The sequence below is a fragment of the Otolemur garnettii genome, unplaced genomic scaffold (genome assembly GCF_000181295.1).
Source record: "Otolemur garnettii isolate 467f Iridium unplaced genomic scaffold, OtoGar3 scaffold00168, whole genome shotgun sequence".
NCBI classification, from domain to species: domain Eukaryota; kingdom Metazoa; phylum Chordata; class Mammalia; order Primates; family Galagidae; genus Otolemur; species Otolemur garnettii.
The window spans coordinates 2,234,468-2,259,691 of NW_003852563.1; the positions used below are offsets into that span (position 1 = coordinate 2,234,468).

Below are 25,224 nucleotides of genomic sequence, written 5' to 3' on the forward strand. Positions count from 1 at the left end.
GATTGTAAAGTATCCCACCATTAATTGGATCATCAGAATGTGATCCGCGTCTTGGTCCCTGGATTATGAAGACTGACTCTGCTCTGACGTGTTGAACCAGAAGCTCCTTTTGTGAGAGATTTTGACCCTTAATGTAGATAAGTGGTATTTTTCATCAATCTTAGCTTGCATTAAAAAAGGGGAAATGTCAATTCAATGTGGGGCATTTAACGTAATTCAACATCTTTTAATTTAATACCTTGAAAAAGTTAGTCTCTCCGACCTCCCTCACATTTCTGCTGATGGAATATTTTGTAAAGCCCTGTTGGTAAAAGGTTGTCTTCTATTCGTTTATATAATCACAATTTTGAAACTCCTTGCTTGCCATGATATGGTTATACACACACACAAAAAAAGCCATTACAAAACTCATACAAAATATAACAAAAAAAAATTCAATTCCTTAATAGCTCCTTTGTTGAGACAGTTTTGAAAGATGCATGGAAATTTTTTTTAAGAGAAAGAATCTGCCCCATTTATCTCCTATTCCTTATTGTTTAGGGTATGTAGTAACTAGGTATTCTTTTTGATTTCTCGATTATTATAAGTTTAGATCAAAGTAGAAAAGGTACTTTTATTCCCTTTAAAGCAAAAAGAAAAAAATTTAATCCCGTTCATGTCACTTTTTTTTTTTAGACAGAGTCTCACTCACTCAGAGACTCACTCAGAATCACCCTCAGTAGAGTACCCTGGTGTCACAGCTCACAGCAACCTCAAACTCTTGGGCTTAAGTCAGTCTCTTGATTCAGCCTCCCAAATAGCTGGGACTACAGGCACCTGTCACAATGCCTGGTATTTTTTGTTTGTTTGTTTTTGTAGTTGTCATTGTTGTTTGACAGGCCAGGTTTGAATCCACCAGCCCTGCTGTGTGGCCAGTGCCCTAGCTGCTGAGCTATAGGCGCCGAGCCATCACTGTTAATTTTTTGATGGTATATATTTCAAAGGTTCAAGTCTGGATTCCAGGTTAGTGGACTTTTTAATGAAATTCAGACAGCTCAAAGAATAACATTCCTGCAGTTAGTGTGTGTCAGATCACATCTAGCACATGAGGCAATAAAGCATTCTTCAGCAGTCTTTCTCCTCTTTAAAGATTTATGGTATAAATGCATGATCAAATTCAAAGCGCCATTGCTTCTTGCATTAGTAAGGTAGCTCTCCTATCAGTAGGTAAAGACACATGTCTTCCCATGAAAACCACTTAGTACTCAGTAAAATAGGCAGGTTGGGTCTCTGTCTGGGTTGCCTTATAAATAAGTCTCAGACCACTTAATTGGTCTTGGGTAACAGTGGTTGTTGTGACATGTCCAGGCAGAAAAGTGCATCTGCCCTTTGCTTTAAGGACACTATGGGATGGGGAGAATTGGAGTTTGTGCCAGGGTATGTGTGCTGGTGCTCTGAAGACAGATGAAATCTTAACTACGGCTGCTGCAACCAGCATCGTGGTGTCCTGAGAGGTCCAGTGCCCCTCAGACTTTGGCGTGCCTTCTTTTCTAATGTACTGCCTTGGCAGTGAGTGCCATGGAAGCCCAGGGCAGATGAGATGCCCTACGGACCTGTGTGGGACTTCCCTAGTAAGCGATGCCTTGTTGAACTATGTATGCATCAGGGTTCTCTTACTGTGTGGTATAAGGGTATAAATTCAACTCTGAGACAAAGAAGGAAAAGGGAATTATGAACCTTACATAGAACTAAGCATGGTGAATAAGTGTATAAGCATAGACTTCCCAAGAAAGACTATCCTCCACCAGAAATGATCTTTGATTATTGGGTAAAAGACAATTTACTCTTTCTTGCCGGTATGAATAGTGGAGAGAACAATCTTTTGGCCTTATTTTGTCCAATCTGGCAATAGATGTCTATATAAATTAATTTTATTGCTTTAATGGCCAAAAATTGTTTTGTATTAGAGGATTACTTAATTTCACTTTGAAAAATGAAAACTAGATATGAAAACTGGACCTCATTGTAGAAAATAGCATTTCTATTTTTCTTTTTGTCTTTTTTCCTAAGTAAAGATTAATAAAGAAATGACGTTTTGTTCTATTTGCCCAACCTGGATGAACTAACGTGTATGTTTCCCAAAGGATTTTTGTTCGTACCAGACACTTGCCTTTTTGTCTTTTATTCCAAACTGCAAGCTACGTCTGCCCTGCAGGCTGGAGGGGTAGTTACAAGGTGATAAAGTAAACCTGCCATAAGCTACCTGTCGTGTTCCTTCAGGTTTTCCCCTGGCCTGCCACTGTCCCGAGGAGGCATTATTCCTAACTGCTCTCCAAAGTGGGCAGCAGAACGCTCCTGGACCTTGTTCTTCCATGTTAGAGTTCCATCCTAAATGGAGTTGGCAGTTGTTTGTGCCCGGCGCTCATGCACCTCTACAGTTTCCTTCTTGATTGAATTCCTGTAGAATCCCCCAGGACAAGACCAGTGTGCAAACTGATGCTGACCAGATTGCTGGCCCCTGGTGCTCAGCGGACGGTGTTTACCCTGAAAACAGGTCTGTTTCTAAAAAGGGAACCGTGCTAATGGGAGCCCAGTGCTGAGAATCTATCCCGAGTGTGAGGGTTTTTTTTCTTCTCTCTCTCTCTCTCTTGCTGGCTTCTTCTCCCCTCTCACTCCCTCCCCAGAAATTAGGCAATTTTGGGGGGGGACAAATGGTTTCATTCTGTCACCCAGGCTGGAGTGCAGTGGCCTTACCATAGCTCACTACAACCTCAAACTCCTGGGCTCACACACAGCACCTTGCCCATTTTTTCTGATTTTGGCAGTGACAGATGTCTTGATATGTTGCCCCGGCTGGTTATAAACTCCTAGACTCAGTCAGTCCTCTTGTCTCTGCCCCCCAAAGTGCTAGGATTACAGATACGAGTCACTGCATCCAGCCAACAAATTCTGTTTAATTTAAAGATCCATAGTACTCTTTAACAAAGAGGCTACTAGTTCAATTTCGGGTTAGTTGTTGATAACTAGAGGCCTAACGTGTGCTGGTGCACTTCCATTTATTCAGCTTTGCAGAGCCTGCAGTTTTACGAATCTAAGATTGTTGGCAACCCTTGGTCCAGCAAGTCTATGAGCAGCACTTTTCCAACAGTATGCGCTGGCTTTGCTCCTTATATTGCATTCTGGTGATTTTCATAATATTTCAGACTTTTTCTTTATTCATGTATCTGTCACGATCATCTTTTTTTTATTCCATAGATGTGGGGGGTACAAGTGTTTTTTCTTACATGGGTGAATTGTAATAGTGGAGTCAGGACTCTTGGTGTGCCCGTCCCCCCAATGGTGTACAGTATGCCCGATAGGTAATTTTCCATCTCTCATCTCCCTCTCTCCGTCTCCCCATCTTAGTTTCCAATCTCCATGTGGACACGCGGCATGACCATGTATACCTATTGTTCAGCTCCAACGTATAAGTGAGAACAGATAGTATCTGTTCTTCCATTTCTGAGATATTTTACTTAGGATAATGGTCTCTAGTTCCATCCAAGTTGCTACAAAGGACATTATTATTCTTTTTTTACACACACACATACATAATATATTTATTTATGGGGTCCATGTGATAATGACAGAGGAATACAGTGTATAAGGTTCAAATCTGGACAATTGGGGTATCCACCACTTCAGACAGTTATCATTTCTTTGTGTTGGGAACACTGCAAATCTATTCTGGCTATTTGGAAATATACAGTAAATGATTGTCAACTATAGTTGTGCTAATGTGTTATTGAACACTAGAACTCATTCCTGCTATCTAACCTATCTAACTGCATTTTTGTGCCCATTAACCAGCCCCCTTTAATCTGGCTTCCTTTACTTTTTCATTCTCATAAAAAGGAAAGACATTATTTCATTCTTTTTTTATGGCTGAGTAGTATTATGTGGTGTCTCTATGCACCACATTTTCTTTCTCCACTCCTCAGTTGATGGGCATTTAGGTCGATTCTATGCATTGTCCTACCATAACCACACAAGTGCATGTGTCTTTCATATAATGACTTCTTCTCTTTTGGGTAGATACCCTGTAGCTGGATCGAATGGTAGTTCTACTTTTAAGTTCTTTAAGGAACTCAATACTGTTTTTCATAGAAGTTGTGCTAAGTTATATTCTAACCAAAACATGTGGGCATTCCCCTTCCACCACACCCATGCCAGCCTCTCTTGTTTTTAATGATGGTCATTCTACAGGGGTAAGGTAGTATCTCCTTGTGGCTTTAACTTGGATTTCCCTGATGATTAGAGATGTTGAGCATTTTAAAAGATTTTGTTGGCCATTCACCTATCTTCTTTTGAAAAAAGCCTGTTCATGTCTTTTTCCCCCATTTAATAGGGTTATTTGGTTTTTTTCCTACTGATTTGTTTGAGGTCCTTGTAGATTCTGGGTATTAGTCCTTTGTCAGAGGTATAGTTTGCAAATATTTTCTTCTTCTTCTTCTTTTTTTTTTTTTGAGACACAGCCTCACTCAGTCAGCCTGGGGTTGAGTCCTGTGGCATCACAGCTCAGAGCAACCTCAAACTCTTGGGCTTAAGTGATTCTCTTGCCTCAGCTTCCTGAGTAGCTGGGACTACAGGTGCTGCTACAATACTTGGCTAGTTTTTCTATTTTTAGTAGTGGTGGGGTCTTGTCCATCACAACTCCAGCTATTCTTAGAGATAGAGTCTCCCTCTAGCTCAGGCTGGTCTCGAATTCATGAGCTCAGGTAATCCACCCACATTGGCCTCCCAGAGTGCTGGGATTGCAGGTGTGAGCCACTGTCCCCTGGCCTATTTTCTCTTATTCTGTAGGTTGCTTATTTATTCTGTCGATTATTTCCTTTGCTGCACAGAAATTTTTTAGTTTAATTAAGTCCCATTCATTTATTTTTGTTTCTTTTATATTTGCTTTTGGCATCTTAGTCACAAATTCTTCACCTCTGCCAATTTCAGAAGAGTTTTACCTATGTTTTCTCTCTTAGAACTTTAATGGTTTCAGGTCTTATATTTAAGGTAATCTTTGATTCGATTCCTTTGGAAGCCAAAAAATCATGTCTATATAAGACTGAAAACTCAATTGGTAAAAGTTATGTTTATTCTGATTGTGCCACTGACTAGTCATTTTCCTGTCTCTGTCCTTCTCTTTGGGCCCCCTTATCCCCTAAGACACAGCAATATTGAAATTAGGCCAGTTGATAACCCTATAATGGCCCTCTAAATGTTCAAGTGAAAGAAAAACTTACAAATCTCTCACTTTACATCAAAAAAGCTAGAAATGATTAAGCACAGGCATGATGAAAGCTGAGGTTGGCCCAAAGCTAGGCTTCCTGTGCCAAGCAGTTAGCCAAGTTGTAAATGCAAAATAAAATAGTTATTGAAGGAAATTAAAACCAGTGAGCTACTCTAGTGAACACACAGTGATGAGAAAGCAAACAAATCTTATTGCCGATATAGAGAAAGTCTGAGTGCTCTATATTGAAGATCAGATCAGCCTCAATATTTCCTTAAGCCAAAGCCTAATCAAGGGCAACATTCTAACTCTCTTCAGTTTTAGGAAGGCTGAGAGATGTGAGAAAGCTCCATAAGAAAATTTGGAAGCAGTCGTGGTTGGTCTATGAGGGTAAAGGAAGAAAGCCATTATCACAACACGGAAGTGCAAGGTGAAGCCTCCAGTGCTGATGGAGAAGCTGCAAGTTATCCAGAAGATCTAGCTAAAATCATGTTTCATGAGCATAGGTCACAATAACATTAACAGGAATTTGAAATAAGTTGATCTCAACCCTTATGGATGACTTTGAGGGGTTTGAGTCTTTTGTGGAGTAAGTAATTGCAGATGTGGTAGAAATAGCAGGAAAACTAGAATGAGAAGTGGAGCCCACAGGTGTGACTGAATTACTGCAATCTTTTCATAAAACTTAGACTGATGAGGAGTTGCTTCTTATGGATGAGTAAAAAAAAGTGGTTTCTTGAGATGGAATCTCAAGACGTTGTTTTAAATCTTTTTGAAATGACAATAAAGAATCTAGAATAGTACATAAATTTAGTTGGTAAAGCAGTGGTATGGGTTGAGAGGACTGAGTTCAGTTTTGAAAGAAGCTCTATTGTAGGGGGCCCATTGCTCAGTGGTTAGGGCCCTGGCCATATGATCCAGGTCTGGTGGGTTCGCACCTGGCCCGGGCCTACTAAACAAATAATAACAAAAAATAGTGGGATGTTGTGGCGGGTGCCTGTAGTCCCAGCTACTTGGGAGGCTGAGGCAAGAGAATTGCTTAAGCCCAAGAGTTTGAGGTTGCTGTGAACTATGACGCCATGGTGTTCTACCGAGGGTGACAAAGTGAGACTCTGTCTCAATAAAAAAAAATTTAAAAAAAAAGAAGCTCTATTGTAGGTAAAATGCTATAGTCCAACAAAACTGCCTGCTAAAGGATAATATTTCATGAAAGGAAGTCCACTGATGCAGCAAACTTTGTGGTTGTTTTGTTTTAAGAAATTGCCACCCCAAATGTCAGCAACCACTACCCTGATCAGTCAGCAGCCAACAGCACTGAGGCAAGACCTTCCACCAGCAAAAGTATTGGTACTCAGTGAAGGCTGAGATGATGGTTAGCATTTGTTAGCATTGAAGTATTTTTAAATTAAGGTATGGACAGTGGTTTTTTTTAGACATAACGCTACTTTATGCTTAATATAGAGTGTAGCATGGTGTAAACAAAACTTTATACGTACTGGGGAACCGAAAAATTCCTGTGACTTGCTTTATTGTGACATTCGTTCTATTGGGGTCCGGAGCTAAACCCATGATGATATCACCGAGTTATACCTCTTTAACTATTTAACAAATATTTCAAACTTAAACAACTCTTGTTGGTGGTAAATTTAGTTGTCTAGAGCATGATGATTTGAGGCCAAGGTCATGAATTTGTTTGCTTTCTTTAATAGAACCACAGAATTCCTTTAAAATTCATTGTACGTCTTGCCCATGTGAGCCTCTAGTTACTGTGTTATCAGAAAAGCACATGTTGAAATTCCAAAGTTATTATGAAAACAGGGGTGTGGGGAGGGGCAGAGTATGTGAATGCTGATTGTCAGCGGTCTGATCTTCATGTACTAAAGGCAACACTTGGATAAATTGAAAAAAAAAACAATTTTGTTGCTGCACCAGGACTTTTTTCGTCATTACCAAAATTAAAACTAACGTTTACTTTATGATGTTGAAAACTTATGTGGATAAACAGGAAGTGAGCTCATTCTTCCCTTTCAATACCTGGTCTCAGGTGCACAGCTGGAAGGAAGTCTAAGGGAGGACGGAAAAGCCTTTCGTCCGATGGGCACAGATCGGACACAACAGCCCCGTAAATGTGCCTTTAATCACTGCTTCATGCCTTCTCGGGTACAGTTATATAAGATAAGAGAAAATTGAGGGGAACAGAATAAAGGAAAGTTCATCTCCCAAACCTGCCTTGTGGTAGAGAGACTTTCTACAGGTAGAACTGTATTTGGGGCTTTCAGGTATGTGCCACCCGAAATCTGCTCTCCCTGTTTCTGGGGGGAAAAGCCCGTGCCATCTGAAAGCTGCCTGACCTTGTAACTTATTTCGTAAGAAGTCTGTACACATAACTATCAGACAAAATTAAGTTCACCCCTTTTAAATTGTTAATCCTCCAACGGACAACTCCCAGGCTGATGCCACAAGTCCTCTTTCTGCAGGCTGGAAGCTGTGGTGCTCTAAGTGTGGTCCAGGTTCATGACTCAGGACACCATCAGTCTGCTGTGTGCTCCCCACTGACTTTCACAATGAATTCTGCATCTTCTGCAGCCCACATGTTGGAGTCTCTTGATAAACAGATGACTCAAAGAAAGCTTTGTGCTCTCAGCTCACACCTTTGGCCTTTCTTCATAACCCACGATTTGCCAGTCCTAAATCAATGACTGCCCAGTTCTTCTCTACAGTAGTGACTAATAGACATAGGCCTTAAATCAAGCATTAAATGATAGTTTTACTATTTTTTTGAGACAGAGTCTCTCACTGTCACCCTGGGTAGAGTGCCGTAGCATCATTGTAGCTCACAGCAACCTCAAACTCTTGGGCTCAGGCGATCCTTCTGCTTCAACCTCCTGAGTAGCTCAAACTGCAGGCACCTGCCATGATGTCTGGTTAATTTTTCTATTTTTAGTAGACATGGGGTCTGGCTTTGCTCAGGCTGGTCTCGAAGTCCTGAGCTCAAGCAATTCACCCACCTCAGCCTCCCAGAATGCTAGGATTACAGGCAGGAGCCACTGCACCCAGCCAAAATTGGAGATTTCTATGGAAAGGGTTATATTTTTTAAAAGTTGAATATATCCTTACCCGGGACTGTACCAATCATTGATCACACGTCATTCTGTTTGGAATTCGTTTTATTATAAGCAAGCTGTATATTTGATCTGTCCCGTATAAAAGCTCGGAAGCCTTTGTGTCTTTGTGTTGGCGTACGTGGATATCTAGCGTCCTATTTTATCTTGGATTATCATTCTCAGTTATTTCTCTTCCTTTCCCCTCTTTTGTTTCTGCCACTCAAACCAATCCCAGCCGTCTACCAACTCTCATTTGGGATAATAGCCTCTCTTTTTGCCATCGTCTTGTCATGTTTGATTCGGCTGCACGAGGACTTTAAATTAGCCGCAGTGTAGGCGTGCTGGGCTCCCTCTGCGGCTCATGGTGGAACCCCAGACCCCTTGACGCTGATCTTGAGATTGCTCAGAACAAAATAGGGACTGGCTGGTGGCTGTCGTAAAACTCATTTATGCCAAGCTCCTTTTATGCACAGACATGGGAGGAAAAGGAGATCCCCGTTTGCCTGCTGCCTCCCTGGTCGTGCTGTCGTGCTGTGCCAGCCTCCCATGGGCAGATGACAGTCTTGCTAGGCTTGTGATTGTTGAAATAAAAAACAAGAAAAAAGCAAAATAAAACACCAAAAGATGTGCAGTTAAATGCCGTGACTAACGGCTGATGGGTTGGAACTGCCTGGTGAGAGAGCAACCTCATTTTCTAGTTTCATTTTATTTTCCTCATCCTGAAGTTTATGTTTTGGAGACTGACTGACAAACAGCCATGGGAAACTTGTCGGCTTGACAGGAAACTAGAGGACAAGATTTTTTTTTGCTATTTTCAAAACTTTGCTGTGAATATGTTGAGATGAGTCTTCGTATCATCCTAAATCTACTTTGATTATTTCTGTTAGGTTTGAAAATCAGTCTATTCATAACAAATATATTTCTGATTTTTTTTTTCAAATAGCACTTCTGGCTGCTTTCCTCACCTTGTAGAAGCAGGACCAAGAGCCCCTAGAAATTTCACTTGTTTGGGAGGTAAATACCTAATGGAGCAGGTACTTTTTTGTTTTTTAAACTCTGCTTTTGGAGACAATGGGACTCTATTGAGCTAGGTCCTCGTGATTACAGAACAATGGGGTAAAAAGTAGGAGCTTCAATAAATCAAGCAGTTTTGTTTGCAAGACATTAAAAAAAATCGCTCTCCCTGAGTTCCCTCATTAAATGTTGTAATGTAAATATTGCGGCCTCATATTTTTGAGCCTTGCTCTGCTGTTTCACATGGCTCCTGTTCAGCTGGTAGCTTGTAATTCTTTCAAGAGACTGGAAGTTGTCACACGCTTCATCTTGCTGCTTTTTGTTTTTTCTTTCCATTGTCAGGTTCGACAGAGCTTTGGGCGTCCTCTCCTGCCCCAGTTGGAATGTGCCTCCCTTCCAAAGTTGATCAACCCTTCCTGTGTTGTCTAAGATTCAACTTTATCCTTCAGTCTCTGTTTACAGGCTGAATTCTTCTAATTCCAAAGACAAAGTGAAGGGGAAAAACCTTCCTTGCCGCTGTCATTCCTTCACTGTCAACTGTATCATACTGATGTTCCCTGGGCCTATTCTCCACCCAGTCATCACAGAATACCCCTGAAGCCTTTGTGATCTGGCTCACGGTACTTAAGTCCACCAGGGACTTTCCAGTCACCAAAACCATGGACCCTTTCCCGGTGCTCCCTGCTGTCCTTAGCAGCCCTCTCCTTACTGACACTTTCATGCCTCTGTACCGGCCTGACTTCCCCTGTTTCTTAACTACGTTTTGTCTCCTAATTGCGGGCAGCTGTTGTCCTCATTCTTCTATGAGTGAAGTTCCAAAGCTTCTGTCTGTGCACATAGCGCCCAACCGCACCTCTCAGTCCTGACCTCTCTTCTGATTTCCAATCACACTTCAAAATGCTGCTCGAAGCCACCTGGATACGCTAAAACTCAACAGATCCATTTTTCAAACCATGTTTCTTCCGTTCTCTTCCAAGTTATCACCTCCTAACTATGATCTTGTCAGTGCCCACCCTTTCCTCCAATATCTATCCATGCTAAAAAATCTCCAAGTCCTCTTGCCTCTACCTCTTTCTCATTCAGTTTTATAGCTTCAGATCTGTCCAATATGCAGTATTTTATTTCATCCTCCTCACAGTGCTGTTCCTTGGACAATGCTGTTCCCACATTCATTCTGCAAGTGAGGAGTGGGAGACCCGTGGTTCTTAGCACCTAAGCTCTGATGTTCAATACACTCTAACTCACCCTGCCTGGGGAATTACTCTATACCCTGACCGTCGGGGCCATCCCCAAGCCAGCCTTAACACGTGTGCTGTCCTTGTTAGTACATTGCCACATGCCTGTTGTGTAGAGCATTGCGTGGGGAGCACAGTGCTGGCAGGCTTCCCCCAGCAGGGTCTCCGAGGAACACTTTTTAGAAGAACACTGATATACAGTAGCCTGAGGGCAGCTATTCTGAGAGAAATTTGGTAATTGGATTAACCACCTTGATTTAGACAGATGATCTTCCCGTCCCCTAAATGTAGCCCTCAGCAGTGTCTACTGGCTGCTCCTTTAAAAGAGGAGTGAAAAAGAACAACAAATGAGGGTCCTAATTGGGTAATTTTGTGTGTCAAATTTGTCGCAGAAGCAATGAGTCTAGATTTTTAAGAAGGACCAAACCCCTAGAAGCAGTAAATAAAGCATCAACGGACTGTAAAGCCTGCAGATCTCCAGGCAGGTATCCTGCAATTAGTAGACCAGAGAGATGCTCAGGAAATTGCAGCTGAGACTGGTAACAATACACATAGCCTTGGAACTGGTTATCAAATGCTATAGATCAGGCGTCCTCAAACTACGGCCTGCAGGTCACGTGTAGCCCGCCTACGACATTTATCTGGCCCGCCAGGTGTTTTTGCCGCCGCTGCCTGTCCTGTTTAGCAGCCAACTCGTCTTGGGGCCTGCAGTCCAGCGCTCCAATGGTCTGAGGGACAGTGAATTGGCCCCTTGTTTAAAAAGTTTGAGGACCTCAGCTATAGATCTTAGCATTGAATTCTGATGACTAAATGGACTTCTTCACCATATACGTTATTTCTAAATTACACATTTTCTAAATATTGTCTCATCTAAGAATTCTTTCATAACATTTGGATTGTAACATTTGGTGGTTTTTTTCATGAAATATGCAGTTTTGGGGCTGGGCACGGTGGCTCATGCCTATAATCCTAGCACTCCGGGAGGCTGAGGCAGGTGGATTGCCTGAGCTCATGAGTTCGAGACCAGCCTGAGCAAGAGCAAGACCCTATCTCTAAAACTAGCTGAGTGTTGTGGCAGGGGCAGGAGTCCCAGCTACTCAGGAGGGTGAGGCAAGAGGATAACTTGAGCCTAGGAGTTTGAGGGGGCTGTGAACTATGATGCCACGGTCCTCTACCCAGGGCAACAAAGGGAGACTATCCCCCCCCCCAAATGCAGTTTTCCCTGCAAAAGGGCAATCCATAGGTTCTGAGCACTTACAATGTGCAAAGCACCACATAAGTGAGGGGATTCGGGTAACAATTCCAAGGCTTCAGAGCAAAGTGGTGAGGAATCATGCAGACCCTGACTCTGCTTGAACTGCGATAGTGTAGCTATTGCCTCTCCGTCCTCCGGTACTGCTGATGCTACCCATGTTGGTGGATGTCATATATGTAAAAAAAGAAATTAAATTAAAAATACAATGGCCTTTAAGTAGGGTGACCAGATTTTAACATCTGTAAGGCAGGACAACATGGCACGGGGGCGGAGCAGGGGCGTGGGGCAGGGGACGGGGCAGGGCAGGGCCTGACAACAGTGCAAACTTTGATAAGCAGTTCTGGAAAATCACTTTTCAGCAATTATTATTACAGTTTAACATTATAAAATTAACAAAAATATATAAAACTCATATTCTGGCGAAATAGCCATATGGCCGCCGAAAACCGTATATTCCCTTCTTGTTCTCCAGCCTGTTTGTGCATTCTTTCCAAAAATCAGGACTTTTTTAAAATGCCACAGGACGCAGGACGACAAATTGTTGAAAAGCAGGACTGTCCCGCCAAAAGTGGGACCTCTGGTCACCCCACTTTTAAATCTAATGAGATGGGTGGCCTACTTGTCTTCTCCCCGACTTCAGTGTGTTGGGGTGCCCCATCAGAGGGGCCAGTTTACCCTATTAGCTAATATGGCCATTTTGCCAAATTAGCTTGTGGGCTTTTATTTCCAGAGATGTCAAACATAAGATGCTCCTCAAGCAGTAGCCGTTTATAGAAGGAGTTACACGGTATGACCCTGAAGCAGGGTGACTTTTCAGTAGGTAACTTGTCTCTCTCCCTCTCCTGGATTAGGAGAATAATGCCAGTGTTCTCCACCTACACGGAAAGCTGGCCAAAACTAACAGTCGGGAGGAACTTCCCGCTTAGCTTAGCAGCTTCAGTCAGTGTTGAGCAAGGAATTCCCTCAAATGTGTAACCTAATTGTTCTTTTGGCCAGGTAATGTTTTGCTTTTTGCTAAATGGCCTGCTGTGCCTTAGTAGAGATGGTCTTACAAATACGAGGGACAGTGAAGGAAAAAGATCAATCAAGTAATATTAAATGCATAGTGACTCCTCCTGAGTGGCTGTGCGGAGCTCACTGATAGAGAATCACACGCCGTCTTGTGTTGCACTAGTGTGTCGCCATTTGCACGGCGTGAGAGAGCCCAAAGGGGCCTGTGGGCTCATGTCTAGGCATGGCGAAATAAAGGGTGGAGAATCATTGCAGACCCAGGCAATTCTCACTTGTCCACCCAGGTGATGTGTAGAAGCCTTGTGGGTGAAAAAATACCAGTGGCTGTAGGTCTTCTCACCATTCTCATACATATTTTCACAGGTTAAGTGCCCAGTGAATTGCAAACATCTTTCTCATCATATTTGGGCCCCATTTCTACCCCGATCTCTGACATGGGCCTACATTTAAAGACCAGTGAAGGCCTTAGTAATAGAGTCCTGGTTGACCTCACTCAGTTGCCTGAAAAATTATAAGTAGATGATCATGAATTGACAATATCCAGACACACATCAAGTGATACTGAATGAGAATTTTCTGAATTTGTTATCTAATAGTTTACCTTAAGTGATAGCAGATTTATTCACTATATCTATTAATGCTTGGTAATCACTCTTCCCTCCCCTTTCCCTCCTCTCTCCTGCACTGTCCCTTCTCCCCCTGTAGACTGCCAGGCAGAATAACTCATATTTTTTTCCCCAGAGCTTCCTCTCCTCAGGGTTCATTTGCTAAAAGTTGAGTTTAGATGAGATAATTTTAGTTCTTTGTGTGAAGCTATTTTTAAATGTAATTTTTGCTAATAATGCAATTAATCGCGCTTTTCGCATAATTTGCAATAAGGTGTTGAAGTTTAAGAAGCTTCATTTTATTTTAATTAACAACTGATGGGTAACAATAACCAAGCCGCTGCTGACATCTGCAGCTTTAACTCTTAAAACAAATGCACCAGACCCATAACTCCTCCTCATCCTTCCTGCCCCTGCAATTCGAAATATTTAGTAGGAATGCCGTGTGTGAAAGTCCCCTGTCAGAGAGAACAGGAGTGCGTCCCACAGAGATGGAAGTGGGAAATTGCTCAAAGGTGCATGATGGGGCCCCTCCCTCAAAGCCTCCCCCCCTTCCTTTTCTCCCCCCACTCTTTTCCAGTTGTCTATCTCATGGTTCAGTTGTAGGAGGTGGGAGGGAGCATGTGCAGGGCTGGGGGTATTATGACATTTCAGTTTACTGCTCCTAACAATCCCTTTACACATTCCATTAGCACGTTATTTATAGCTTCATAAAGAGTCCCTTTGTACCTCTGACGATAATGCTATCCCAGGATTGAACTGGTATTTTTAAAAAAAATCTATTTCCTAAGTTGACTCCTCATTGGCACACTGCGTTCAGGCTCCTTCCTGTCACACTTAAAAGTCTGCCCACAAATCCTCTCAAGAGATGTGGCTCAAATCTAAAGGTTGAAAAAAAAGTCCGAGAGGCTTGGAGCTGAGATCCTGCATCTTACAACCTGCAGTTTCCGAGGCGGCCGAGAGCCCTGAACTCCAGATGCTTGTACAAACAAGACTTCCTAGAAGTCATTACCTCGTAACTCCTCCTAAGCTCACACCCGACAAGGCTCTCCAGCGGAGAGGGCTGTGTTTTCCCTAATAAATTCCTTTCTGAACCCACTTGTTAGTCAGGCGTTGTGCACGCTAACTGCAGAAAGGACCCCGAGTCTTGGGCATAAATTACTCTTCTGTGCCACTGTCTCCGAGCACCCCCCAGTTATGGATTACTTCGTTCTCGACTTGACAGGAACATAATTAGAACTGTTGATGAAATCTACCAAATTGTTCCTCCGTGGCCTCAGTGGTCAGGAAATTTGGCTGAGTAGTATTTGTCACCAACGTGGAGGCGCTAAACACTTCATATTAACTCCGTTATTAATGTGCCCTCTAATCTGCCCACGAATTGGGAACACGTGAAGTGAGCCCGGCCCTAATGGCACCTTGCAATGAATACATTGTCGAGCTGCGGCAAAAGTTTCAGCAGAGAGATGTTAATGACATTGCTCCGTGTGTGTGTGTGTGTGTGTGTGCGCGCGCGCGCACGCGTGTGTGGGTGTGGGGGTGTGTGTGTGTGTGTGCGTGTGTGGGTGTGGGTGTGTGTGCTGTCAGCACACTGACGCTGACATTTCAAACATGGCTTTGTTAGGCCTTTAGTGAAAACCATAGCTTGTGCTATTAAGCCTCTGCTTAATTCCATAAATTCCCTTCTAAGGTAAGAAGGGAGTGGCTAGACTGGTTAAGAATCTGGTTTTTAGAATGCTTTAGAATGAAGCAGGTTGGGGTTGAAATTCTGGCTTCCACCCTCATTACCTGCAGGCCTATTAAACACGTTACTTCTCCTTGTTCAAGCCCATTTCCCCCATCAGCGGAATGGGAGTGCTGGTACCTACCTGAAAGGACAGATGTAAGGGATTAAATAAAATCATCTCTGAAAGAAGTTGGCACAGCGTCAACTCAGTGGCTGGTAATGGTGCTGGAATGATGATGGTGCTGGAATGATGGTGGCGCTGGAATGATGGTGGCGCTGGAATGATGGTGGCGCTGGAATGATGGTGGTGCTGGAATGATGATGGCGCTGACGATGGGGAAGTGACAGTGGCCTTCCCCGTCTTGTCTCTTCTCCTTGTTTGTGTTCACCAGCACACTCCAGGCACGGCAGGAGCTCTGCTGTTCTTCAGGTAGTGGTTATAGGAGTAGAGAAAGGATCAACATCACGGGTTCATAAACCAAAAGAGCAGTTGGTTATAAGTGGAATTTCACAATATGATTTATATTTACTGAGTCAGCTTAATCTTATAAGTAAAAGTAAAAGAAGTTATCACTAAAGCATATACATATAGACCTGTTGTTTTTCATCATCCTTGACAGGACTTGAGCCCCTTCTCTGCATACATATTGCATAGTATGACCTTTAATGTTGTGTACGTATCCCCACAGGGCACGGAGACACCAGTGGGTTGAAATGTCCGCTGGGCGTGTGCCACACTCAAGTGTTGTAAGTACAGTGGAGGCTAGGATGATGACTCAACAGAAGAGAAAGGGTAAAAGGTGAGCCTCTGGCAAGAGGACGTGGTTCTTTACATACAGCATTAGGATCAGTGAAAACACGGTGATGAAAGGGTTGACAAACGGCAGTATGTGTACACCATGGAATATTATTCAGCCAGTAAAAAGAAGGAGACGTTACATCTTTTACCTGTGTCTGGATGGAGTGGAAATACATTCTTCTTAGTAAAGTATCACCAGAATGGAAAAATAAACATTCAGTGTACTCCATACTAATATGAAACCAATATATAAACAATTACATGCCCATATGAACAATAAAACACAAATAGGGTCTAGTAGGGGGGAAGGCGGGGGAGGATGTTTGGCAGAGGGAGGAAGGGCATGAGGCGGGATCTCACCTAATGTGCACATTGTCAGGTGTAGAACACAGCCCCTGGGTAAGGGGCACTTTTACAAATGGAACTTTACCTTGGAAGTGAGAACAATATAATCTAAAAATTTATACCCTTGTATTAATTTGAAATTAAAACAAAAGAAATATAGCCTTTGGTTTCATCTATTAATTAAGCATGAAAAACTTAAAACCTCACCTTTTTATGACCAGTTGTCCCTTTGGGTTCACAATGGATTTTCTCCCTGTGGAAATTACAAATGCCAGGACATGTAGAGACAACAAGAAATCTCAAGAGGATTAAGGAAAAGATTTGGTGGCCTGTGCATGTGTGTCTGTGTGTCTCTCTCTGTCTATTCTTGTCAATACGATTTTGAAGTGTTTTGCAAAAAGGAAAAACAAACATGTAGATAAGTCCATACATTAAGTTATTTTCAAAGTTTTAAACCCTCACAAACCAAACAAAACACAACTTGCTTTCAGTCCTTAAATTTGTACAATATAGATAAAATTTTGCTCCGTAACAGGAATACTATCAAGTATCACGGGAATCCATCTCCTTCGATGTTAAGAGGGCTCTGAAGGTCTTAGGCTCCTGACCAACCCTCCTCCCTCAGGGAAATAGCTCCAAGTATCAGCTCTGGTTCTTTCTTGGGTATGAAAGAAAGGTTCAGTCATTACTAGGTCCAACCAGGAAAGAGTTATTTTAAGCAGAGAACAACTTGTTTAAAACACTGAAACAATGGAAAATGATTTGTGGAGGCACAATTTGCATTAAGAAGTAGAGGTGCAAAGAAAACGTAAAAGTTCACCTCGCTTCTTGAATGAGTCCCCAGTTTCCAGCCTCTGCCATCATTCTACTCATTTTTCAAGACCCTAATTCAAATGCAGCCTTACGCATGAAGTTCTTCTTGATTTGATTCTGGTTTGGTTTGGAATTGACCTTACCCGTCACCCGTCTCCCTGACCATTTGACTTGTATTGTGGTTATTTATCTGGATCTATTAGGTCCTGCTTGTCTGTGGGTGACCAGATCTGTCCCTCTCATTTGCTCCTCCCCTCGTACTTGATGCTGTAAACACTGTTGAATACCTTTTCATTCATTCACACATTTAAGAACTTACCTCAACATAGCGAGTTAGGTATTATTGATTCCTGTTTTACAGGCAAAGAGTTCCACCATGTCACGCAGTTAGGGAGGGACAGAGCTAGGATTTTACCTCTGCTGTCTTTGTCGTTGTTGTCAGATGACAGAGATCAGGAGAGATACCGGAGGGCAGTGGGTGAGAGCAATGTAACTACAGATCACACTTGGAGAAGTTTTAAAAAAAACAAGATGCCTAGAATTGTATACAGTTATGATTTAATAAAAATTAAGTAAAAATAAATAAATGAATAAATAAAAAACCAAAGACAGAATAAGGTACTGTCCTGGTGCAGTAAGGGAGAGCATTTGAAAGATATATGTGTGTGTGTATATATATATATATTTATTTATTTTTTTTCTTTTTTGCAGTTTTTGGCTGGGGCTGGGTTTGAACCCGCCACCTCTGGCATATGGTACCAGCGCCCTACTCCTTTGAGCCACAGGTGCCGCCCTGAAAGATATATTTTGACTAAAATAATCAGACGAAGTATATCACCATTTTGTTTCAGCATAACTCCTTTAGTAACAAAATAATGCATATCATTGTGAAATATTTTTAAGACAGATCTAAAGAAGAAAATGAATATCACTCATTATTCCCTTATACACAGAAAGCTACTGTTAAACATAAATAATTCTTTCAGGCTTTGCTTTTCTTTGACACAGAGTTTCCCTTTGTTGCCCTCGGCAGAGTGCCTTGGCATCATAGCTCACAGCAACGTCAAACTCCTGAGCTCAAGTGATCCTTGTGCCTCAGCCTCCATAGAGTAGCTGGGATTCCAGGTGCTCACCACAACGTCTGGCTAGGTTTTTTGTTTGTTTGTTTGTTTGTGACAGGGTCTTGCTATTGCTCAGGCTGGTCTTGAACCTGTGAGCTCAGGCAGTCTGCCGACCTTGGCCTCCCAGGGTGCTAGGATTACAGGTGTGAGCCACTGTGCCCAGCCTTTCAGGCTTTTTTCAACGAACAGAATCTATAGATTTGAGCTATAGGTTTCTTCCCATTTTGAAGCAATCAGTGCTTCAATGTCAATGTCTGGGATGAACAGCAGGAATCGTCCCCTTCTGATACAGTTGGGAAAGAGAGAAGAGCTTCAAGGTCTTCATGAAGATTGTAGATACTGAGGCTTACTTCACATGGTCTATTGATCATTGCAGAGCTTTCCAAGCCCTTCTAGAACCAAAGCACAAAAACTATGAAACAGTAATTTTCAAATTCCTTTCTCGTCTAAGGACCAGAGCGATAATAACGTCATTCTGCTGAGACTCTGGGTTCAGAGCTGGAGGTGGAATTTATAAAGTATGGCCTAAAATTAAGAATGAGACCTTTGGTCTTAGGAATTTTAAGAATCTTACCTTCACTTTCCTTATCTGTAAAATGGAGTCAGTAATATTGACCTTGGTGTAGGGATGAAATTAAATTGGGGAAGTGTTTTATATAAACTGGGGAATGTTTATAAAACAATTTCTCCTGATATCCAGTAATAATCTAATAATACAATAACATTATTGTCACTAACCTCTGCTTATCACCTATCTTGACTTCTGAGTCAGGTTGTACACTGTGCTAGATAGGCTGGCCAGCCTGAGCTGGCACCCAAAACTCAAGGTCAAGAGCTCTTGTTCCACCCAGTGTGTTTGATCCTGATACTACAATGCATTGTTTGCCCCTCCAGATAAACATATCATATTAGAACTGTACTTTTAGCCAATATGCATTGACATACTGATTGCAGGCCGTCTCTCTGTGTGGGCACACGCGTGCTTTCCTTAAATGATTTGATTGGATCATGGTAATTTGAGCACGTTATCATTAAAACTAGTTTAAATTCAGAGTCACTCTATCTGCCCTTCTTCTGCGTCTTGGCATGTGAGAACTTTAGGTCAATTTTGCTGTTTCCTTAGCTTTGTTAGCAAGGAAAAGACAAGCAACTTGAATGGGAATTTATATTCCCAACGAGGTGCTACAGACTCAACCTCAGACCATAGGTTACTTTACTAGCTTTACTAGTTAGCTCTACTAGCCACTGAAGAACCAATGGATTTAGTTTAAATCTGGGGAAATAGTGATGGAAGGCTCTTCTGCCCATGACTGTTAATATGAGCCTTTCACTACTGCTAGGCTGAGGATCCCCTATCATTACATTTCCAGAAGGACTTGTTAGGATGCTGATGCCCAGGACAGTCGTATTACCTCATGTGTCTCAGTTTTAATAAGCCTTGTACAGTATAAGCAAATGGTTTACAGCCCACAGCTACCTAGCAAAACACTATATACACACTCAATAGTAGCAGAACTAAGCTTACTCGTTTCATGCACCAATTAAAGTTATTTCTCTCCCATTTCTTACGTTATAACTGACATATGACTTAGAACCCACTATCTCAGATTATCTGCCTGTCCTTCCCTTCTCTCGGCCTCTGAAATGTTGCTAACACATTTTCCTTCTGATGACAACTTGCAGTTATAAAGTTGCTTATGCTTGCCTGATTTATCCCCACGGATGCTTGTAACAACTCACTCTGGGTATTACTACCCACATTTTCCTGTTTTGTTTTTATGATGAGAACATTTAAGCGATTTTCAGCTGTGTAACTGATGAGTGGTAGAGCTCAGACCCAAGTCCTGTTCGTCTGAGGCTCCATCCAGTGATTTCCCCATTCAAACCTTACCTTAAGGGGCAGGAAGGGTGTGGAAGAAGGACTTGTCCCTGGGCCTGAAAGCTTTCAGAAATGACCCGTACAGGTCACGATGCCTGGATGATCTGCATACTTTGTCGTGACGAGGGGAAGAGGACTCAGCATTACCATCATGAATTTCCTAGTGTGGGACCAGAACCTGAAGGCAGAAGTAGGCTCTGGAAAGAAACAAGCAGAGAGATCCAGTTACCAAGGGCAGACTTCTGTGCCACTGCGACACATTCTGTAGACTCTGGACCTCCTGAACTAGCACACTCTCTGTCCTCCAGCAAGAACTCGCGTGGCGACTATAGTCTTCCAAACGTTGATCTTTGTTTAGGAAGCTGGGGCAGTTAGACAGCAAACTCAATGTAGTTCATGGCTTACTCTGTCTCGTCTTCATGTCTCCGTCAAAAACGTGCCCGAGTTCACTAGTTTGGTGAATCGGGGTGGACCTGCAGCTTCTTTGTGAAGCACACATGCTAATGGATGCTGGTTTTGGAAAAGATGACTCATAGTTAATCATTTATAAGAAATAGGCTTACCACTTCATAAACTCTAGGAAAAGCTGTTTTCTTTTCTAAACATTTAAATTACTCAGCCATTTTATGCATTAAAACCCAATTATCACTAAGTATGTCGGAGAATTTCTAAAGCTATTACTCCATGCCTAAGTCTACATTTTATCATTCAGTGGTTCACATTCTCTCTAATACAGGCTTTAAAACACCCCAAAACAAACAAGCACAAAACTTAGAACACATGAGGCACGTGACAAGACGTTGGGCATTCCACCCTAATCCTGCGGTCCTTCACCACCAGGCTGTGGCCCGGTACCAGGCCTGTTAGGGACCAGCCCACCTTAGCTCCCCTTCCTGTTCCTTCCTCCCTGCCCCTCTGCCTGTCCCTGGAAAAATTGTCTTCCATGAAACCGGTCCTGGGTGCCAGAAAGTTTGGGGATTGCTGCTAATGCAGCCTGAGGAATGTGGGGGAAAGAAAGCCACTGTACAGCTTCTCTGGACTTTGTGCTATCATCACAAGTGATTCTATCAGAAAAGAGAGAATTAAGAGGATTGTCTTGCTGTCAGAAACCTGTCCTCAAGACTTATAGAGCTGTAAAGAGTGGACAAAACAGACTTTTCTTCCATTATGAAGGGCAATCAGTAGCAAAAATGTGAACATTACTTTAACACTTTCTACACTGATTTATAAAGTCATGGGCCAGTAGCCAGTAGAAGTTTTGAGTCTAATGCCTATAAAGAAACCTTACATTCCCACCAGAAACCTGGTGGCTCTAACACTCTGGATGAAAAGATAAACAGATGGGCGAAATCAGAAAACCCTTGGGAAGAGCTGGGATTCAACGTAATGGCCAGTCTAGAAAGGAAAATGGGAGTAAGGTCAAGAGATTTAAATAACTGGCTATTAGAGTTTAAGAGGATTTTTGCATCCATTCCTCCCCCCTCCTTTTACAGATGTGAGACTTTGGGGCTCAGGAAGGGTCCGTAGCTTATGCACATTCTTTTAGATAATGGAAATGCTATTGGGGTACCCAGAATCGAAGGTTCTTGTTACAGAATTTCTCTGTGAACTACCTTTCAGTTTGGAAGGGAATCTAAAAGCTGGATACAAGTCAAAGACCCCCCTTCCCTTCTTTAACTGGGGAGACTCATCTTCACTCTCAACAACAAGAATTACAGAGAAAAGAAGTGAAATTATTAGGTGGCAGCATTGTTTTTTGAACATTGTCTCAAATCAAGATAGGGTCCTCTATGTGGAATCCTAAGTTCAGATAAGCGACTGGGCTGTGTGGCTTCTTTGTAATTCTGGAAGGTTGTATTAAGGTTTCAAATGATACTGAGATTTGCTAAGTAAAGTCCTACTTGTCAATAGCTCCTCTTGTTAGATATTTAAAGTTCAAGAGCTTTGTTTGCTTTAGTTAAGTGCCCTGAAGTGTTTCAACAGCCACTGGCCCATTTATATAAACAAATGAAGGAACACACCGATAATCCATGATACCCAGAAGCAGGAAGAGTCTAGAGTAGCAGAAATCCTTGATGACTTAAAGACAAGCCTTCCACACACCTGCCTAATTCATTTTGCTAAAAAACAACAGGTGTGTGCCAATTTGTGTGGCCCATTTAAAGGAGAACCAGGAAAAAGTATTTACTACTTTAAGACCACGTTTCTTGCTTTAAATCTATTGATTTGTGAGCATTTTGCTAAGAAGTACAGTGGTAACCTTGATAACACTACTTGTTTTCAAGACACCAATTTTCTTTTGTTGTTTGATCATTCCATTTACACCTGAGACAATTCTAGTTGGCTCTGTTAATCATTGGTTCCCATGAAGTGTTAGTTATTTTGTATGGTTTATCATCCAGCCAGATTTTCAGGGAGTATCAGTATGTATTTCTTCATGAAATCTCAGTTTAGAACTGCGACTCCTTGGGCATGCTTGCATGTTTACACACAGGCTGGGCACAGTAAACTACTATGCATAGACTGACATTCACCAAATAATGCACTCTAAAAAATACATCTCTCTCTTTATAGAGTTAAATGGTCCCAGTCTGAGATCCTGTGATTTGTCATGCCAGAATTCCCATTTAAAAGTTGATGTGTTCGTGACAAAGATCTAACTGTCATCTTGCTAGCCTGGTGGAGGAGAGTTACCAAGGGACACGAGTACATGATGCCAGCAGCCTGACCCTTGAATCTATGTAGACCTGGTTTTTATTTTTTAAATTTAATTCACTTTATTTTTTTTGAGACACAGTCTCACTTTGTCGCTTTTGGTAGAGTATCACACCTCACAGTAACTTCAAACTCATGAGCTCAAGTGATCCTCTTGCTTCAGTCTCATGCTTAACTGGGACTACAGGCATCCGCCACAATGCCCTGCTATTTTTTTTAGAGACAGGCTCTCACTCTTGCAAAGGCTGGTCTCGAACTCCTGAGCTCAGGCAATCCGCCTACCTCTGCCTCCTAGAGTGCTAAGATTACAGGCGTGAGCCACCGCACATGACCCCTTAAACCTGGTTTTTAAACCCCAGGTTTTGCTTGTGAGTATCTATATGACACTGCACAGTAATAGTAAAATGGAGGTAATGCTATCTAGCAGAAAAGACCATTGTCAGACTCTAGTACGATAATGTATTAGGTTAAATTATAAGAAATGTTTGATATTTGACTATTATTATCCCCCCAAATAAACCCTCATAGTTTCAAATGATTCAGTTGGATGCGTAAAACATTTAGAATATTTTTCAGTAAATACAAAGTCGTACTAAATAGCAGCTTCAAAAAGGGAGAGTGTGGCCTGGAAGGAGACAATTTGTCCCGGCAGGCAGCAGGTGAATAGAGAAGTGATACCCATAGTTACTAATGGCTCCTTCCAAATGTTCAGGACAGTCGACCTAACTCTGGGATGTTCTTATTGGCTCCTACTCTTTTAAAATGAATTAACACGCTTATAGCAGAATCTGTCAAACCAAGTTAGGCTCTGAAAAATTTATGATGTCGTTTACTCATGTTTTAAAAATATGCATTTTTAAAAATCTGATCAAATATTCCCCACAAGGCAGGAAAGCAAAGTTCATGAATCCACAAACAGAGGGCAGATTGAAAAGGGAAGGAATTATTTTCATAGAAGAAGGTTTCATGACTGGTGTTGGTGTTTGCTGTAGAATTTAAAGGGTAGCAAAGTTTTGCCACTGTCATATGTGACACCCTTGACCTGTTGTCAACAGTTATAAATATCAGATAATTTATTAACCCTAGCAAGAATGAGCGGCTAATTGCAAAGTAATGCATTGTTTGTAACAGGCTTTAGCCAAATGCTGGGTATACTCAGCAAAGAATCTCAGAGCAGCTGAACCACCTGCTCCGGTTTGACACATCTTGGTTCACACAAGAACTTGAGAACACTCTTGAATTCTTGAATGAGTGCCTAGAGTGGAAAGGCTTACTGCTGTGGGAATTTGAGCTGAGAAAGAGATGATATCATGTCGTAGATAGGATCACTGTGTGATAATCAGAACTGAGGGCAATTCGCTCTGATATAAACAGAGGGAGTGTCAGGCGGTGTTAGGGTTGGGGTTTCCTGCAATTTACATTAGTTTTAAAAAATGGAAACCCCCCCTTTCCTTTAACAATCAAGAATGCAAAATTTTAAAAATTTTTCCCCTCATATCTCTTTAATGTGTTCAAAGAGGAATGAGGAATAACCTTAAAACTTTCAAGAAGGAATTGGATTTTAATTGGATGAACTCTCAGCTTCTCTTGACTCTGGAATGTATTAGGGGTGTTGGAAGAGAATGGTGACACATTACTGCTGGGTAAATGACAGAGGGGTTGGCAAAGGATTTTAGGAACTGTAGTCTGGAATGGGAGGACTCCTTCAAAGCTTTTCTTCTCATGTAAAATCCTACCAGGCTGTATTTTTATACTTACTAAATTTGGATGCAGTAGGGGCCTCTCTCCCCATAAAGAACTCCTTACATGTTTCTCCCCAAGGAAAAAGTAAGTGAAGACCTCTTCTCTCCTCTCCTCTCCTCTCCCCTGTAACCGTTTAATTTGTTACATGGCTTTCTACTGCTTGGTAATAATGGGAATTATTATTCTAAAATCATACTGCTTGTGTCCGCTCCATGTCCTGGACGTGTTTTTATGGTTTTGCATTGCTGCATACCCACTGTGCTGTTAGGGTCAGTGTTTAAGGTGATAGGACATGCTGATTCTCTTTAATTTATTCTCTAAAAAGATGCTGTATCCCTCTGTTGAAGATTATGTTCAGTAACTAACCCTGTCTCTAGTTGAATTTGAACACAGAGCTGAAAAACAGTGATGATAACCAAAATAACAATGATAAACTAGCTTCAGTCAATTCGGTGACAAGGACAAAAAAAAAAAATTACTGAATACCCACTAGGTGAAAAGAGCTGTGATGCTTACATACTACTAGATAGAAAATAATGACAAAGAAGACCCAGCCTTTGCCCTGAAGAGACTTAATCTTATAAAAGACTTGTTTATAAGGCTAGGGACCATACCACAAG

At 41.9% G+C, this 25,224-nt stretch overlaps 1 protein-coding gene across 2 annotated transcripts in view; it reads left to right on the plus strand.

Moving 5' to 3' along the window:
* ESRRG (estrogen related receptor gamma) overlaps positions 1 to 25,224 on the plus strand; it is a 600,546-nt gene that overhangs the window by 244,786 nt on the left and 330,536 nt on the right. The window lies entirely within an intron of this gene.